Genomic DNA, 18,569 nt, shown 5'->3' with positions numbered 1-18,569 from the left:
TGTCCTTTGTAGGGACATGGATGAAACTGGAAAACATCATTCTCAGTAAACTATCACAAGGACAAAAAACCAAACACCGCATGTTCTCACTCACAGGTGGGAATTGAACAATGAGAACTCATGGACACAGGAAGGGGAACATCACACTCCGGGTACTGTTGTGGGGTGGGGGGAGGGGGGAGGGACAGCATTAGGAGATATACCTAATGCTAAATGACGAGTTAATGGGTGCAGGAAATCAACATGGCACATGGATACATATGTAACAAACCTGCACATTGTGCACATGTACCCTAAAACCTAAGGTATAATTTAAAAAAAAAAAAAGTAAAAAAAAAAAAAAATAAATAAATACAATATCCACATTCTTCATTTGTTCTACAAACTAAGATTTTACTATAAATACGGTTCTGCAATTTGCTTTCTTCTCCAGTTTACACATCATCGACAACATTCTAAATTATTACATACAGACCTATCTCATACATATGTGCCATATGTATTTATTCACACACACGTGTCCATTTAATATAACTTTAATTGTTTGCTATTGTAAATAAAGCTACATACAAATCCTTGAACATCAACTTTTTCTTTCAACTGTGCAAGTATTTGCCATTGGGTCAATTCGTTGAAGTGTAATTACAGGATTAAGAACAGTGCATATTTAATATTTTGATCAAGACTGCCAAATTGCATTTAAACACATTGTACTAATTTTCATTGTCTGTCTTTCTTATTAAAAACTATTCGGTATGTAAGTATTTCTCATTATAAGTAGCCTTTTATAATTTTAAAAAATATATAGGTAATTTTAAAATTACCTGTCATGCCAGTATCAAAATATCCCATGTACCTCATAAATAAATATACCTGCTATGTATACATAAAAATTAAAAATTAACAATTAAGAAAAAAATACCTGGTTAAAAGTAAACGATTTCAACCCTAAATAATCAGGCAGCAGATAAAACCTGACTTTTTTCATACTGATAGCAGAAGTCAGTCACCTGCCCTGTTTCGATATCACAGAGGATTATCCAGGCAGACTAATTTGAAATGGGCTTTTTAGTCCTGCAGTGTTCAAAGAACCACAATTCAGGACCACAGAGAGATAGAGGTTTGCTTTTTATCCATTTGTACTGCCTAGCATATGGGAAAATAAATAACAGTAACTTTCAGATTGTTCAACTGAATGCTGTTTACATTGTATTACATTTCTGTAGAGCACGGGAAAATGAGGAGGCTAAATAAAGATAGAAGAGTGGACAAAAATGGTATTGTATTCTCTCTAGCATCTTCCTAGGTCAAGGCTCAGGTTTTAAATCTTGGGAGGAGGGATATATAGTCAGTCAGGTGTGGAATTGTCAGGTTGAGACAATAAAGTACCTTCCAAACCCAAATATCTGCTTTTCACTACAGGCAGTTTCTACATACAGATCAACCCAGCAGGAGGCTTTTGTTTTGCTTTCAAGATCTTTGTCAAATAGAGCTGCTATAAGCAGTAGCACAACATATCAAAAAGTGATTCAGTGCAGAATTTTCATTTTCAATAATTATTGGAAAGTAGAAATCGTAACAGGTTGCAAGAGATGAGCAGACACAAGATGGGAATGTCATTTAAAAAAATTGAGTACTGGAGAAAAGGTGAAGGAAGGGGGGCTGGGAGATCCCAGTCTTCCAAAGAAAGGGTTTTTACATGCCTAAAACATGCTTCAAACCATACAGTCATGGACTTGTGTGTAAGGAACAGTCAACATGATAGAAAAGGTTAAGGTCTTATAGACTGGTGTAGAATGAAAATTGATTAAACATTATAATAAAAGATGTTTGGGAAGATTTGAGCAGGCAGAAGAAAGAATCAACAAAGTTGAAGACAATTGAAATTATTGAGTCTGAGGAACAGAAATATGATTGAAGAGAAGTGAGCAGAGCCTAAGGGACTTGTGGGACAACATCAAGTGGACCAACGTGTAGACTGTGTGAATCTCAGAAGAAGAGAGAAAAGTGAAGAGATTACTTAAAAAATGGTTGAAAACGCCACAAGTTTGATTAAGGACACAAATATAAACATTCAAGATGCTCAATGAACTCTAATTAGGATGAACATAAAGAGAACCATACTAACACACATTATAATCGCAGTCAAAAGGCAAATACAAAGAGAGAATCCTGAAAACAGCAAGAGAGAAGTGACTCATCATATACAAGTGATCCTTAATAAGTTTATCTGCAAATTTCTCATTGGAAACTTTGGAGGCAAGGAAGAAGTGGGCCAATATATTCAGAGTGCCAAAAGAAAAACTATCAATCAAGAATTTTTACATCCAGCAAAACTGTCCTTCATAAGAGAGTGGGAAATGAAGATATTCCTATATAAACCAAGGCTGAGAGAGTTTGTTATCATTAGATCTGCCCCGTAAGAAAAACTAACATGATTTCTGTCTGTTTAAATGAGTACACTAGACACTCATTAAGATAATTATGAAAATACAAAGATCTCACTGAATGTAAATATGCAAGCAATTATAAAAGCTAGTATTACTGTCAAAATAACTTCACTTTTTGTTTTCTATACATTTTCAGAAACTAATTTTTAAAAATAATAATGAATCTAAAGGTTTGTATTGTTGTAATTTTGGTCTGTAACTCCACATAGCATTTTTTACATAATTTAAGAGATTTATCATTACGAAATTATTAGTTTATGTTTTTAACAAAAAATGCATAAATATATAATTGATTTTGTAACAACTGAAAAGGGTGGGGAATATAGTCTCGCTCTGTGTCCCCACCCAAATCTCACCTTGAATTGTAATAATCCCCACGAGTCAAAGTTGGGACCAGGTGGAGGTAAATTGGATCACGGGGGTGATTTCCCCCATGCTGTTTTCATGATAATGTGTGAGTCTCACAAGAACTGATGGTTTTATAAGTGTCTGGTATTTCCCCTGCTTGCACTTATTCTCTCTCCTGCCCCCCTGAGAAGAGGTCACTTCCTCCACATTTGTAAGTTTCATCAGGCCTCCCCAGCCATGTGAAACTGTGAGTCAGTTAAAACTCTTTTCTTTATTAATTACCCAGTCTTGGGTATTTCTTCATAGCCATGTGACAATGGACTAATACAGTGGGGATCAAGATGTCTAGGAGCAGAGATTTTTGTATGTTATTGAAATTAAGCTGGTATAAATTTAAATTAGGCTGTTATAACTTTAGGATGTTAACTGTAATCCCCATGGCAATCACAAAGAAAATGGTTATAAAATATACACAAAAAATGAGAAGGGAGTTAAAGTTTCACTTTAAAAAATCAGCCAACCAGGCCAAGTGGGGTGGTGCATGCCTGTAATCCCAGCATTTTAGGAGGCTGAGGTGGGTGGATCACCTGAAGTCAGGAGTTCAAGACAGCCTGGCCAACATGGTGAAACCCTGTCTCTACTAAAAATACAAAAAATTAGTCAGGTGTGGTGGCAGGCACCTGTAATCCCTGCTACTTGGGTGGCTGAGGCAGGAGAATTGCTTGAACCTGGGAGGTGGAGGTTGCAGTGAGCCGAGATTGTGCCATTGCACTCCAGCCTGGGCAATGAGAGTGAAATTGTCTCAAAAAAAAAAAAAAATCAGCTAAACATCAACACATCAAAGACAAGAAATGAGGGACAAAAAGCTACAAGGCATACAGAAAATAACAAATTAACAGAGGTAAGTCCTTTATGAGCAATTTAAATGGAAATCTATTAAAACCCTCAATCAAAACACAGATTAAAAAATGGATTTTAAAAGCCTATAAAATCATAATCTAACCATATGCTGTCTATGAGAGACTCACTTTAGAGCCAGACACAAATAAGTTGAAAGTTAAAGGATGGAAAAAGACATTCCAGGCAAATAGTAACCAAAACAGTGCAGAGGTAGCTATACAAATATCAGACATAATAGACTTTAAATTAAAAAGTTTACAAGAGACAAATAAGAGCATTATATATGAATAGTTTCAAAATATTAATATATAACAACTACAAGCATTTATGCACCTAACAAGTGACCATCAAAACATATGAAGCAAAAATCAATAGAATTTAGAGGAAAAATAGACATTTCCACAATAATACACAGGGACTTCAATGTCCCACAGTTTCAATTCTGGATAGAACAACCAGACAATACATAAGAAAGGAAACAGAAGATGTGAACAACACAATAAACCTACTAGATCTAACAGACATAGACAGAACACTATACTCAACAGCAACAGAATATACATTCTTCCCACGTACATGTGGAGCATTTTCCAGGATAGTCCATACAAGTGTTGGTGAGGATGTGGAGAAATTGGATCATTTGTACATTCTTGGTGGGACTGTGAAGTGGTATAGTCACTCTGGAAAACAGCATGATAGTTTCTAAAAGATTTAAAACTAGATTTACCATGTGATCCAGCAATTCCACTTCTAGATATTTACCCAAAGGAATTGAAGCAAGATCTTGAAGAGATATTTGTACAACTATGTTGACAGCAGCATTATTCACAACATAAAAAATCAGGGAACAACCCACTTGTTCACTGACGAATGGGTGAGCAAAACGTTTTATATGCATACAATTAAACATTATTCAGCCTTAAAAAGAAAGGAAATTCTGACACGTACTACAACATTAATGAACCTTGAGAACATTATACTAAGAATAATAAGCCAGGCACCAAAACCAAACATTATGTGATTTTACTCACATGAGGTACCCAGAGTAGTCAAAATCAGGCAGAAAGTAGAATGGCAGTTGGGACGACCTAGAGGGAGGGAGAATGGGGAGTTCATATTTATTAAGTAATATGGTTTGAATAATGGTGTTCCCTCCAAAATTCACCTTGAAACTTAATTCCCAATACAACAGTATTAAGAAGTATGACCTTTGGAAGGTGCTTAAGTTATGAGAGGTCTGCCCTCATGAATGAGATTAACACCCTTATATAAGGTCTTAAGCTTAAAGGAAGTACTCTCTGGCCCCTCTACCTTCCTCATTGTGAAGACATAGCAACAAGGTGCCACCCTAGAAACAGAGCAGCCCTCACCAGACATAAATGCAGGAACTTTGATCTTGGACTAGTGTGTTAGGGCAGTTTTGCATTGCTATAAACACATGAGGCTGGGTAATTCATAAAGAAAAGAGATTTGACTTACAGTTCTGCAGGCTGTACAAGCATGGCTCTAGCATCTCTTTCTGGTGAGGCCCCAGGAAGCCTCCACTCATGGCAGAAGGTGAAATCTAGCATGCACATCCTATGGTGAGAGAGTGATATGGTTTGCCTGTGTATGCACCAAAATCTCATTTTGAATTGTAGCTTCCATGATTCCCACGTGTTGTTGGATGGACCCCGTGGAAGATAATTGAATCATGGGAGGAGTTTCCCCCATATTGTTCTTGTGGTAGTTAATAAGCCTCATGAGATCTGATGGTTTTATAAGGGAAACCTCGTTTACTTGGTTCTCATTCTTTCTCTTGCCTGCTGCTATGTCAGACATGCCTTTCTCCTTCTGCTACAATTGTGGGGCCTTCCCAGCCACATAGAACTGTGAGTCAATTAAACCTCTTTTTCTTTATAATTTAACCAGTCTCAGCTATGTCTTTATTTTTATCAGCAGTGTCAAAATGGGCTGATGCAATAAATTGGTACTGGTTGAGTGGGGTGCTGTTGTAAAGATACCTGAAAATGTGGAAGCAACTTTGGCACAGGGTAACAGTTTGGAGGGCTCAGAAGAAGATAGGAAAATGTGGGAAATTCTGGAACTTCCTAGAGACTTGTTGAATTGCTTTAACCAAAATGCTGATAATAATATGGACAATGAAATCCAGGCTGAAGTGGTCTCAGATAGAGATAAGGAACTTGTTGGGAAACTGGAGGAAAGGTGACTTCTGCTATGTTTTAGCAAAGAGACTGGTGGCATTTTGCCCCTGCCCTAGAGATTTGTGGAACTTTGAACTTCAGAAAGATGATTTAGGATATCTGAAAGAAGAAATTTCTAAGCAGCAAAGCATTCAAGAGGTGACTTGGGTGCTTGTTAAAGCATTCAGTTTTAAAAGGGAAACAAAGCATAAAATTTCAGAAAATGTGCAGCTTGACAATGTGATAGAAAAGAAAAATTCATTTTCTAAAAAGAAATTCAAGCTGGCTACAGAAATGTGCATAAGTAGTGAAGAGCTAAATGTTAATTACCAAGACAATGGAGAAAATGACTCCAGGAAATGTCAGAGATCTTTGTGACAGCCCCTCCCATCACAGGCCCAGAAACCTGGGAGGAAAAAATGGTTTTGCCATCTTGGCCTAAGGCTGTATGCAGCCCAGGGACTCAGTGCCCTGTGTTCCAGTCACTCTAGTCATGGCTAAAAGGGGTCAAGGTAGAGTTCGAGCTATGGCTTCAGAGGATACAAACCCCAAAACTTGGCAGCTTTCACTTGGTATTGAGACAGTGAGTGCACAGAAGTCAAGAATTGAGATATGAGAGCCTCCATCTAGATGTATGGAAATGCCTGGATGTCCAGGCAAAAGTTTGCTGCAGGGCAGGGGCCTCATGAAGAACCTCTGCTAGGGCAGTGCAGAAGGGAAATGTGGGGTTGAATCCCCCACACAGAGACCACAGTGGGGCACTGCCCAGTGGAGCTTTGAGAAGAAGGCATCGTTTTCCAGACCCTAGAATGGTAGATCCACCAACAGTTTGCACCATGCACCTGGAAAGGCTGCAGACAGCCTGTGAAAGCAGCAGGGAGGGGAGGCTGTACCCTGCAAAGCCACAGGAGTGAAGCTGCCCAAATCATGGGAACCCATCTCTTGCATCAGCGTGACATGGATGTGAGACATGGAGTCAAAGGAGATCATTTTGGAGCTTTAAGATTTGACTGCCCTGCTGGATTTTGGGCTTGCATAGGCTTGTAGCTCCTTTGTTTTGGCCAATGTCTCCCATTTGGAATGGCTGTTATTTATCCAATGCCTGTACCCCCATTGTATCTAGGAAATAACTAACTTGCTTTTGATTTTCCAGGCTGATAGGTGGAAGGGACTTGCCTTGTCTTAGATGAGACTTTGGACTGTGGACTTTTCAGTTAATGTCAAAATTATTTAAAACTCTGGGGGACTGTTGGGAAGGCATGATTGTTTTTGAAATGTGAGGACATGAGATTTGAGAAGGTCCAGAGGCTGAATGACATGGTTTGGCTCTGTGTCTCCACCAAAATCTCATCTTGAATTGTAGCTTACATAATTCCCACATGTTATAGGAGGGACCTAGTGGGAGATAATTGAATCAGGGTGACAGTTTCCCTCATACTCTTCTCATGATAGTTAATAAGTCTCGCAAGATCTGATGGTTTTATAAGGGAAAACCCGTCACTTGGGTCTCATTCTCTCTATTGCCTGTCACTATGTAAGATGTGCCTTTCACTTTCTGCCATGATTGTGAGGACTCCTCAGCCATGTGAAACTGTGAGTCCATTAAACTCTTTTTCTTTATAATTTACCCAGTCTTGGGTATGTCTTTTTTTTTTTTTTTTTTTTTTTTGAGATGGAGTCTCACTCTGTCACCCAGGCTGGAGTGCAGTTGTACAATATCAGCTCGCTGCAACCTCTGCCTCCTGGGTTCAAGCAATTCCCTGCCTCAGCCTCCCAAGTAGCTGGGATTACAGGCACACACCAACACACCCAGCAAATTTTTGTATTTTTAGTAGAGATGGGGTTTCACCATCTTGCCAGGCTGGTCTTGAACTCCTGACCTTGTGATCAACACTCTTCAGCCTCCCAAAGTGCGGGGATTACAGGCATGAGCCACTGCACCTGGCCGTTTATGTCTTTATCTGAATCGGCAGTGTCAAAGCAGACTAATGCAGAGAAAAGGCAATGGGTAGGGGGAAATTCCACACACTTTTAAACAAACAGTCCTCACATGACTTTACTTGCTAATTGCAAGGATAGCACCAAGTCATTCATGGGGGATTTTCTCCTGTGACCTAAACACCTCCCACCAAGCCCTTTCTCCAACATTGAGGATTATGTTTCAACATGAGATTTGGAGGAGATGAACATTCAAACTATATCATTCTGCCCAGGCCCCTTGAATCACATGTCCTTTTCATATTGCAAAATACAATGTTTTTTGTATTAATAGTCCACAAAAATATTAACTGATTCCAGCATCAAGTCCAAAGTCATGAGTCTCACCTTCCACCTACAAGCTGTAAAATCAAAACAAGTTATTTGCTCCTAAGATGCAACAGTAGTACAGGCATTGGGTAAACATTCCCTTTTCAAAAGGGGGAAATTGGCCAAAAGAAAGAGGCAATAGGCCCATGCAAGTTGGAAACCAGGCAGGGCATTCAGTAAATCTTAAAGCTCCAAAATAATCTCATTTGATTCCATATCCCACACCCAGGGCACACTGGTGAAAAGGATGGGTTTCCAAGGCCTTGGGCAGCTCTGTCCCTGTGGCTTGGCAGGGTGCAGCTCCTATGGTTACTCTCACGGACTGGAGTTGAGTGCCTGCTGCTTTTCCAGGCAAAGGGTTCAAGCTGCTGATAGATCTACAATTCTGAGGTCAAGAGGGGTGGCCCCCTTTGCACAGCTCCATCAGGCAGTGCCCTAGTAGAGGTTGTCTGTGGGGGCTCTGTCCCTGTGCCAGGCTTCTGCCTGGGCACCTAGGCTTTCTGATACATTCTCTTAAATCTAGGTGGAAGCTGCCAAGTCATTTTCACTCTTGCCTATAGACTTAACACCACGTGGAGGCTACCAAGGCTTACAGGCTTCCCCCTCTGGAGCAGTGGTCCCAGCTGTACCTGGGGCCTTTTGAGCCACAGCTGAAGCTGGAATAGCTGGTATGTGGGGAGCAGTGCTCTGAGGCTGAGCAAGGCAGCAGTGTGCCAGGTCTGCCCCTGAAACCATTATTTCCTCCAAGGTCTCTGGGCCTGTGATGAGAGGGGCTGCCTGAAAGATCCTGAAATGCCCTTGAGGACTTTTTCCCATTGTCTTGACTATTAGCATTTGGCTCCCTTTCAGTCATGCTAATCTCTCTAGAAAGTTATTGCTCCACAGCCTGCTTGGATTCTTTCTCTTCCACATGGCCAGGCTGCAAAATTTTCAAACTAGTATGCTCTGCTTTCCTTCTAAATATAAGTAGCAACTTTAATTCCTTTGCTTTGATTTTAGGCTGCTAGAAGCAGCTAGGCCACATCTTGAATGCTTTGTTGCTTAGGAATTTCTTCCACTAGATATTAAAACATCATTCTTAAGTTCAAACTTCCACAGATCCTTAGGACATGAACACAATGCTGCCAAGTCCTTTGCCAAGTTCTTTGCATGGGTGACATTTACTCTACTTCCTAATAACTTCCTTATTTCCATCTGAGACCTCATCAGTCTGGACATCACTGTCCATATTTCTATCAGTATTTTGTCACAACCATTTAACCAGTCTCTAAGAAATTTCAAACTTCCCTTCATCTTCCCCTTTTCTTCTGAGCCCTCCAAACTCTTTCAACCTCTGCCCATTGCCCAGTTTCAAAGTCACTTCTAAACTTTCAGGTACCTTCATAGCAACACCCCACTCCTCAGTACCAATTTTCTGTGTTAGGCCATTCTTGTATTGCTATGAAGAAACACCCAAGGCTGGGTAATGTATAAAGAAAAGTGATAAGAATGGCTCACAGTTTTGTCTGCTATACAGAAAGCATGGCTCTAACATCTGCTTTTGGTGAGGGACCCAGGAAACTTTCAATCATGGCAGAATGCAAAAGGGAGCCACCTTGTCACATGGCAAGTGAGGGAGCAAGAGAGAGATCAAGGAGATGACACACACTTTTAAACAACCAGATCTCACTAGAACTTACTATTATGAGGACAGCATGAAGCTGTTCATGAGGGATCTGTCCCCATGACCCAAACACCTCCCACCAGCTCCTACCTCCAAAATTGAGGATTAAATTTCCATATGATATTTGGAGAGTTCAAACATACAAACTATATCACTCAGTCTCAGGTATTTTGTTATAGTCATACAAATAAACTTAATACAATGAATATAATTTTAATTTTGCAAGATAGAAAGAGCCCTGGTGATGAATTGTGGTGATGGTTGCTCAATGATAATGAATGTACTTAATAGCACTGAACAATTACTTAAAAATTGTTAAGATGGTAAATTTTATTTTATATGTACTTCATAATTTAAAATGTTGGAAAAGCAAGATTCCCTTTAAACATTCAGTCAAACATCCCCCTATGCAAGATAACTATAAGCTCTAAATGCCTGTCTCTTCCAAATGGAACTATAGACTCACTGACAGGCCCTGGGACACGGCTTTAAGTCTGCATCTCTTCAGTCAAGGAGTAGAAAAAAAATGCATCTTAGTCTGAATGCCAATTTGGCAGAATAGCCACCCCCTTATCTCTGAACCTTGGGCTCTCATGGCCCTTTTAGAAGCGAAAACTATGATGGAATGAGGTTCTTGTGAGCAAGTGAACATGAGAGAACATTCATGAGGCACCAGGTACATGAAGACTGGAACTCAATATTTCAGTATTAATGTGTAGATGAGAATTCCAAATGATAAAAGAAGGGAGCAAAAATAGAAACAAGTCTCACATAAGACCAGTTAGCATGGACAACTTTTCAGAACTCAGCTGTAGATGTTCCTCTTCCTTGAGCAGATAGAAAATTCAAAATGTTGGCAACATCAAAAAGAAACTAAATCTCTCTCAAATGGATTTAATGGGTATTTTAAATGCATAATTTCTCCCACTAGTCTCAGCCAGGTGGGGTTTATGCTTTCATTTGATTTATCAATACTATCATTTGTTAGAAGTTCTCAAACCAGCATCTATTACTCTTCCTAAAAGACTCACTAAAAGGCTGCTTATAAAGCCTCCAAGGCATAAGCTTTCAAAGGGAAGAAAAATGATCTATTTAATTCTTTTACTCTAGGAGCATGTATAGACACGCACTTGATTAGTGTTTTATGTTGCAATTCATGGTCATGGTTGACGTTTAATTTATAAATCTAACCCGAGAGAGCTGGTTCCAAGATGCCCAAGGCTAATCTGGAAACATATGTGTTTCTCTGGTGGAAATGGTAGTGGTGCTGAGGGGCTCTTAGAATGTAAGAAATTTTGGGACTGTTTTCAAGTGACTTAAACATCTGAATTCAGTACTTCCAGAAGACACTGAAGGCCTCTAGAATGCAGCCTCCTTTCTTACCTTGAAAAAGAGTTTCCTCATTCTCCTTGTTTGTAAGAACTCATTTCCTAACAAAGCCACTCAGAATTAGGGTCCAGCTCTCATTAAGAACTCTTTTAAAAGAGATACTTTTAGAAGACCTGTACTGCACTTGGCTCACCACCAGACAGCGCTGCAGAGAGGCTGGCCTTCATTAGTGCTGCCCAACTTAATACCAAGTTTCTAGTTGCAAAGAAGCCTGCCCTGGGACAAGAGAGGGTTCAGGGTCCTAATGGACTGTCAAGTCTTCCAGCATAAGTCACTATTTACAAATAAAAAGGCAGACTTCTACTAGCCAATTAAAACTGAGTTAAAGTTTCTCCTGAATAAGCAAAGAGACTGCCAACAGCCAAATATTTAAGCCAATTACCAAAATCCGAAATCATAATAGACTCTCAGAGTCCTGACCCTAAGTGTATAGTCTCTGGAAGAAGAGAAATAAAGTGAAGCACTTTGAACTAATCATTTTTAATATCACTAGACTGAAAGACATATATCCTGCATCCAGTTATTGGCAATGGCATATGACATTTTAAAAGTTAGTAAAGAATAAGGATTGGAAGAAAGAATTGAAGTTGTATTTACAATGTGCTTATACATCAAAGTAAATTTGAGTAAGGGGCATAGCCTTTTTTTCTAGTTTCTCCTACCCCAGCCACCTGTTTAACCCCACATCATCCTTATGGTGACTGATATTTTCGCAGCTTGCAACTGAAAGAGACAGTAAATAAAGATATTCTTAGTAAATAATGAAAACAGGGTGAGTCTACCAGCAATGAGAAGTATTTTTGTAATAAAATAATTTGTAAAAATTCCATTTATTAGCATAAACCAAATCAGATCCTTCTTTCCTTCTGTTATGAGCTGAATTGTGTACATCCCCAAATTCATATGTCGAAGTCCTAACCCCCAGTACCTCAGAATGTGGCTGTATTTGGAGATAGGGTATTTAATGGCCCTAATCCAGTATAATTGGTGTCCTTTTAAAGAGGAGTTTAAGGACAGGTGCAGTGGCTCACACCTGTAATCCCAGTGTTTTTGGGGGCTGAGGTGGGTGGATCACTAGGTCAGGAGTTCGAGGCCAGCCTGTCCAAGATGGTGAAACCCCATCTCTACTAAAAATACAAAACTTAGCCAGGTACAGTGGTGGGCACCTGTAATCCCAGCTACTTAGGAGGCTGAGGCAGGAGAATCGCTTGAACCCGGGAGGCGGAGGTTGCAGTGAGCTGGGATCATGCCACTGCACTCTAGCCTGGGCAACAGAGCAAGACTCCATCTCAAAAAAAAAAAAAGAGGCATTTTAGGCAAAAATAGTTCCATTTGAGGATGCAGTGAGAAGGCAACCATCTGCAAGCCAATGTGAAAGGCCTCAGGAGAAACCAAACCTGCCAACACCTTGATATTGGACTTCCAGCCTCCAGAACTGTGAGCAAATACACTTTTGTTGTTTAAGCCATTGTATTTTGTTATGGCAGCTTTAGCTGACCAATACACCTTATTTGTCTCTTTTCAGTAGATTCATCATTCTAATGATTCATCATACTAAACCACTCATACACACACACACACACACACACACACACACACACAGAGTCATATGCTGCATAATGGCATTTTGGTCAATGAAGAATCACGTTTATAACAGTGGGCCCACAAGATTATAAAAGAACTGAAAAATTTCTATCACCTTGTGATGTTGCAGCTGTAGTAACATCTAGTATGACACATTACTGACATGTTCATGGTAATGCTGGTGCAAGCAAACCTACTGCGCTGCCAGTTATATAAATATATAACACAATTATGTACAGTACATAATACTTGATAATTATAAGTAACTAGGTTACCAGTTTATGCATTTGCTGTACTATACTTCTATAGTTCTTTTAAAGTGTACTACTTATACTTATATATTTAAAAAATTGACTGTAAAAAGCCTCAGGCAAATCCTTTTGGAGCTTATTCCAGAAGAATGCATTGTTATAAGAGATGATAGCTCTTTGCATGTTCTTGTCCCTGATGACCTTCCAGTGAGGCAAATTGTGGAGGTGGAAAACAGTGATATTGATGATCCTGACCCTGCATAGCCTAGGCTAATATGTGTGTTTGTGTCTTCATTTTTAACAAAACAATATAAAAAGTAAATATATATACACATATAATTTACATATGTATATGATTTTAAAAATTGAAAAAAGCTTGTAGGTAAGAAAGAAAGAAAACATTAAAAAGCTTGCAGGTAAGAAAGAAAGAAAACATTCTTGTATACCTGTATAATGTGTCTGTGTTTTAAGCTAAGTGTTATTACAAAAGAGTCAAAATGTTAAAAATTAAAAGCTTATGAATTAAATAAGTTACAATAAGCTAGGGTTATTAAAGAAATAAAAATATGTTTAATAGGCTTAGTGTAGACTAAGTGTATAGTATTTATAAAGTCTACAGTAGTGTATACAGTAATGTCCTAGGATTTCACATTCACTCACCATTCTCTCAATGACTCACCCAGACCCAGTTCCGGTCCTGGAAGCTCCATTCATGGTAAGTGTCTTTTACAGGTGCTTATATATACAGTGCCCTAGATATCTTTTATACCATAATTTTACTAATTTTCTATGTTTAGTTATATTTAGATACACAAATAAAGTCGGCCTTCTCTATCCATGTGTTTCACATTTGTGGATTCAACAATGCAAATCAAAAATATTCCAAAAGTAAAGGATGGTTGTGTCTGTACTGAACATGTACAGACTCTTACTGTTGTTATTCCCTAAACAATATAGTATTACAACAATTTACAGACCATTTACATTGTGTTAGGTATTATAAGTAATCTGGAAATGATTTAAAGTATATTGTAGGATAGGGGTGGTTCTATGCAAACACACCACCATTTTATATTAGTGACGAGCATCTGTGGATTGTGGTATCTATGGGAGGTCCTGAAACCAATCCCCTATGGAGGGACAACTGTATTTACCATTGTGTTACAGCTGCCTACAGTATTCAGTACAATAACATGCTATACAGGTTTGTAACCTAGCAGCAATAGGCTATACCACAGAGCCTATGTGTGTAGCAGACTGTATTACCTGCATGTGTAAGTACACTTTATGATGTTAACACAATGAAAAATCACCTATCAACATATTTCTCAGAACTTATCCCTGTTTTTAAGTGACACATGACTGCATATATATTTGACATGTATATGATTCAATCTAACTGCAGGATTTTCTCCTTAAAATGTGTTATTTTAAAATTTGCCGATAGCTAAAAAGATTTAAACAAACGTTCTGGATTTGAAACTCATGTTTCTATGACAGTCGTGAAGGAACTAAGATATTACTCCTCTTGCAAGCTAAGAAATTAGCCTATTACAGTATCATAGATGCTGGCAGAAGACACAAGACTCCTGAGTGAGAGACAAAGCACTTTATTATGACAGGACAGCAGGTGGGAGGAGCCTTATATGCACATTGTTTCCTCTTGCCTTCAAAGTTTCATGAGGGTTACACGAGAAGGATATAACCCCAGGTGAATGCTGTATACACATGGGGTCCTCATCTCAACTGAGGGACCCAAGCTTTATTTGTCCCAGAGTGAGACATTATCTTTACTATATTGGACAGTAAACAAACCCACCTTCCCTTCTGGAAGGAGATGCTATGTCTATCTTCCAAGACTATTATAAAATCTGCCCTTCACATCCACAGATTCAGCCAACCACAGATCAAAATTATTCAGAAGAAATAATAAAAATGACAACACAGCAATAAAAAATAATACAAACTGAGAAACAACACAGTATAACAGCTATCTGCATAGCATTTATTTGTATTAAGTATTATAAATAATCTAGAGATGATTTAAAGTATCCAGGAGAATATACATAGGTTTTGTGCAAATACATTGCCATTTTATTATTTTATTGATTTATTATTTATTTATTTATTTATATGAGATGGAGTCTTGCTCTGTTGCCCAGGCTGGAGTGCAGTGGCATGATCTCGGCTCACTGCAGCCTCCACCTCCTGGGCTCAAGTGATCCTCCTGCCTCAGCCTCCTGAGTAACTGGGATTATCGGCATGCACCACCATGTCCAGCTAATTTTTGTATTTTTAGTAGAGATGGTGTTGCACCATGTTGGCCAGGTTGGTCTCGAACTCCTGACCTCAAGTAATCCACCCACCTCAGTCTCCCAAAGTTCTGGGATTACAGGCGTGAGCCACCATGCCAAGACTGCCATTTTATGTAAGAGACTTGAACATTTGTGGATTTTGGTATACATGGTGTGGGGGTCCTGGAAACCCATGAACATCTAGGGACAACTGAACAGATATCATCCTTGAAAAAATAGTCTGGAACAAAGGCAGTAAGTGTCTCTGCTCAAAGAAATACAAAAGGAGCCTAAGCAAGATGGCCGAATAGGAACAGCTCCGGTCTACAGCTCCCAGCCTGAGCAACACAGAAGACGGGTGATTTCTGCATTTCCATTTGAGGTACCGGGTTCATTTCACTAGGGAGTGCCAAACAGTGGGTGCAGGACAGTTGGTGCAGTGCACTGTGCGCGAACCAAAGCAGGGTGAGGCATTGCCTCACTTGGTAAGTGCAAGGGGTCAGGGAGTTCCCTTTCCTAGTCAAAGAAAGGGGTAACAGACGACACCTGGAAAATAGGGTCAGTCCCACCCTAATACTGTGTTTTTCCAAGGGGCCTGGAAAACGGCACACCAGGAGATTGTGTCCTGCACCTGGCTCTGAGGGTCTTATGCCCATGGAGTCTCACTGATTGCTAGCACAGCAGTCTGAGATCAAACTGCAAGGCGGCAGTGAGGCTGGGGGAGAGGCACCCGCCATTGCCCAGGCTTGCTTAGGTAAACAAAGCAGCCAGGAAGCTCAAACTGGATGGAACCCACCACAGCTCAAGGAGGCCTGCCTGCCTCTGTAGGCTCCACCTATGGGGGCAGGGCACAGACAAACAAAAATTCAGCAGGAACCTCTGCAGACATAAATGTCCCTCTCTGACTGACAGCTTTGAAGAGAGTAGTATTTCTCCCAGCACGCAGCTGGAGATCTGAGAACGGACAGACTGACTCCTAAAGTGTGTCCCTGAACCCCGAGCAGCCTAACTGGGAGGCACCCCCCAGTAGGGACAGACTGACACCTTACTCGGACGGATACTCCTCTGAGAGAAAACTTCCAGAGGAACTATCAGACAGCTGAATTTGCGGTCTCATGAAAATCACCTGTTCTTCAGCCACTGCTGCCGACACTCATCCAGCCAAACAGGGTCTGGAGTGGACCTCTAGCAAACTCCAACAGATCTGCAGCTGAGGGTCTTGTCTGGTAGAAGGAAAACTAACAAACAGAAAGGACATCCACACCAAAAACCCATCTGTACATCACCATCATCAAAGACCAAAAGTAGATAAAACCACAAAGATGGGGAAAAAACAGAACAGAAAAACTGGAAACTCTAAAAAGCAGAGCACCTCTCCTCCTCCAAAGGAACACAGTTCCTCACCAGCAACGGAACAAAGCTGGATGGAGAATGACTTTGATGAGTTGAGAGAAGAAGGCTTCAGACGATCAAACTACTCTGAGCTATGGGAGGAAATTCAAAACAATAGCAAAGAAGTTAAAAACTTTCAAAAAAAATTAGACGAACGGATAACTAGAATAACCAATGGAGAGAAGGGCTTAAAAGAGCTGATGGAGCTGAAAGCCAAGTAACGAGAACTATGCGAGGATTGCAGAAGCCTCGGTAGCTGATGCAATCAACTGGAAGAAAGGGTATCAGTGATGGAAGAATGAAATGAATGAAATGAAGCGAGAAGGGAAGTTTAGAGGAAAAAGAATAAAAAGAAATGAATAAAGCCTCCAAGAAATATGGGACTATGTGAAAAGACCAAACCTACGTCTGATTGGTGTACCTGAAAATGATGGGGAGAATGGAACCAACTTGGAAAACACTCTGCAAGATATTATCCAGGAGAACTTCCCCTATCTAGCAAGGCAGGCCAACATTCAGATTCAGGAAATACAGAGAATGCCACAAAGATACTCCTTGAGAAGAGCAACTCCAAGACACATAATTGTCAGATTCACCAAAGTTGAAATGAAGGAAAAAATGTTAAGGGTGGCCAGAGAGAAAGGTGGGGTTACCCACAAAGGGAAGCCCATCAGACTAACAGCTGATCTCTCAGCAGAAACTCTACAAGCCAGAAGAGAGTGGGGGCCGATATTCAACATTCTTAAAGAAAAGAATTTTCAACCTAGAATTGCATATCCAGCCAAACTAAGCTTCATAAGTGAAGGAGAAATAAAATACTTTACAGACAAGCAAATGCTGAGTGATTTTGTCACCACCAGGCCTGCCCTAAAAGAGCTCCTAAAGGAAGCACTAAACATGGAAAGGAACAACCGGTAGCAGCCACCGCAAAAACATGCCAAATTGTAAAGACCATCGAGGCTAGGAAGAAACTGCATCAACTAATGAGCAAAATAAACAACTAACATCATAATGACAGGATCAAATTCACACATAACAATATTAACTTTAAATGTAAATGGGCTAAGTGCTCCAATTAAAAGACACACACTGGCAAACTGGATAAGGAGTCAAGACCCATCAATGTGCTGTATTCAGGAAACCCATCTCATGTGCAGAGATACACATAGACTCAAAATAAAGGGATGGAGGAAGATCTAACAAGCAAACGGAAAACAGAAAAAGGCAGGGGTTGCAATCCTAGTCTCTGATAAAATAGACTTTAAACCAACAAAGATCAAAAGAGACAAGGCCATTACATAATGGTAAAGGGATCAATTCAACAAGAAGAGCTAACTATCCTAAATATATATGCACCCAACACAGGAGCACTCAGATTCATAAAGCAAGTCCTGAGTGACCTACAAAGGGACTTAAACTCCCACACAATAATAGTGGGAGATTTTAACACCCCACTGTCAGCATTAGACAGATCAACGAGACAGAAAGTTAACAAGGATATCCAGGAATTGAACTCAGCTCTGCACAAAGTGGACCTAATAGACGTCTACAAAACTCTCCACCTCGAATCAACAGAATATAAATTTTTTTCAGCACCACACCACACCTATTCCAAAATTGACCACATAGTTGGAAGTAAAGCACTCCTCAGCAAATGTAAAAGAACAGAAATTATAACAAACTGTTTCTCAGACCACAGTGCAATCAAACTAGAACTCAGGATTAAGAAACTCACTCAAAACTGCTCAGCTACATGGAAACTGAACAACCTGCTCCTGAATGACTATTGGGTACATAATGAAATGAAG

The sequence above is a fragment of the Hylobates moloch genome, unplaced genomic scaffold (assembly GCF_009828535.3).
Source record: "Hylobates moloch isolate HMO894 unplaced genomic scaffold, HMol_V3 SCAFFOLD_2, whole genome shotgun sequence".
Taxonomy (NCBI): domain Eukaryota; kingdom Metazoa; phylum Chordata; class Mammalia; order Primates; family Hylobatidae; genus Hylobates; species Hylobates moloch.
The sequence above is the reverse complement of the archived record's forward strand: the minus strand, read 5'-3'. Positions refer to the sequence as shown.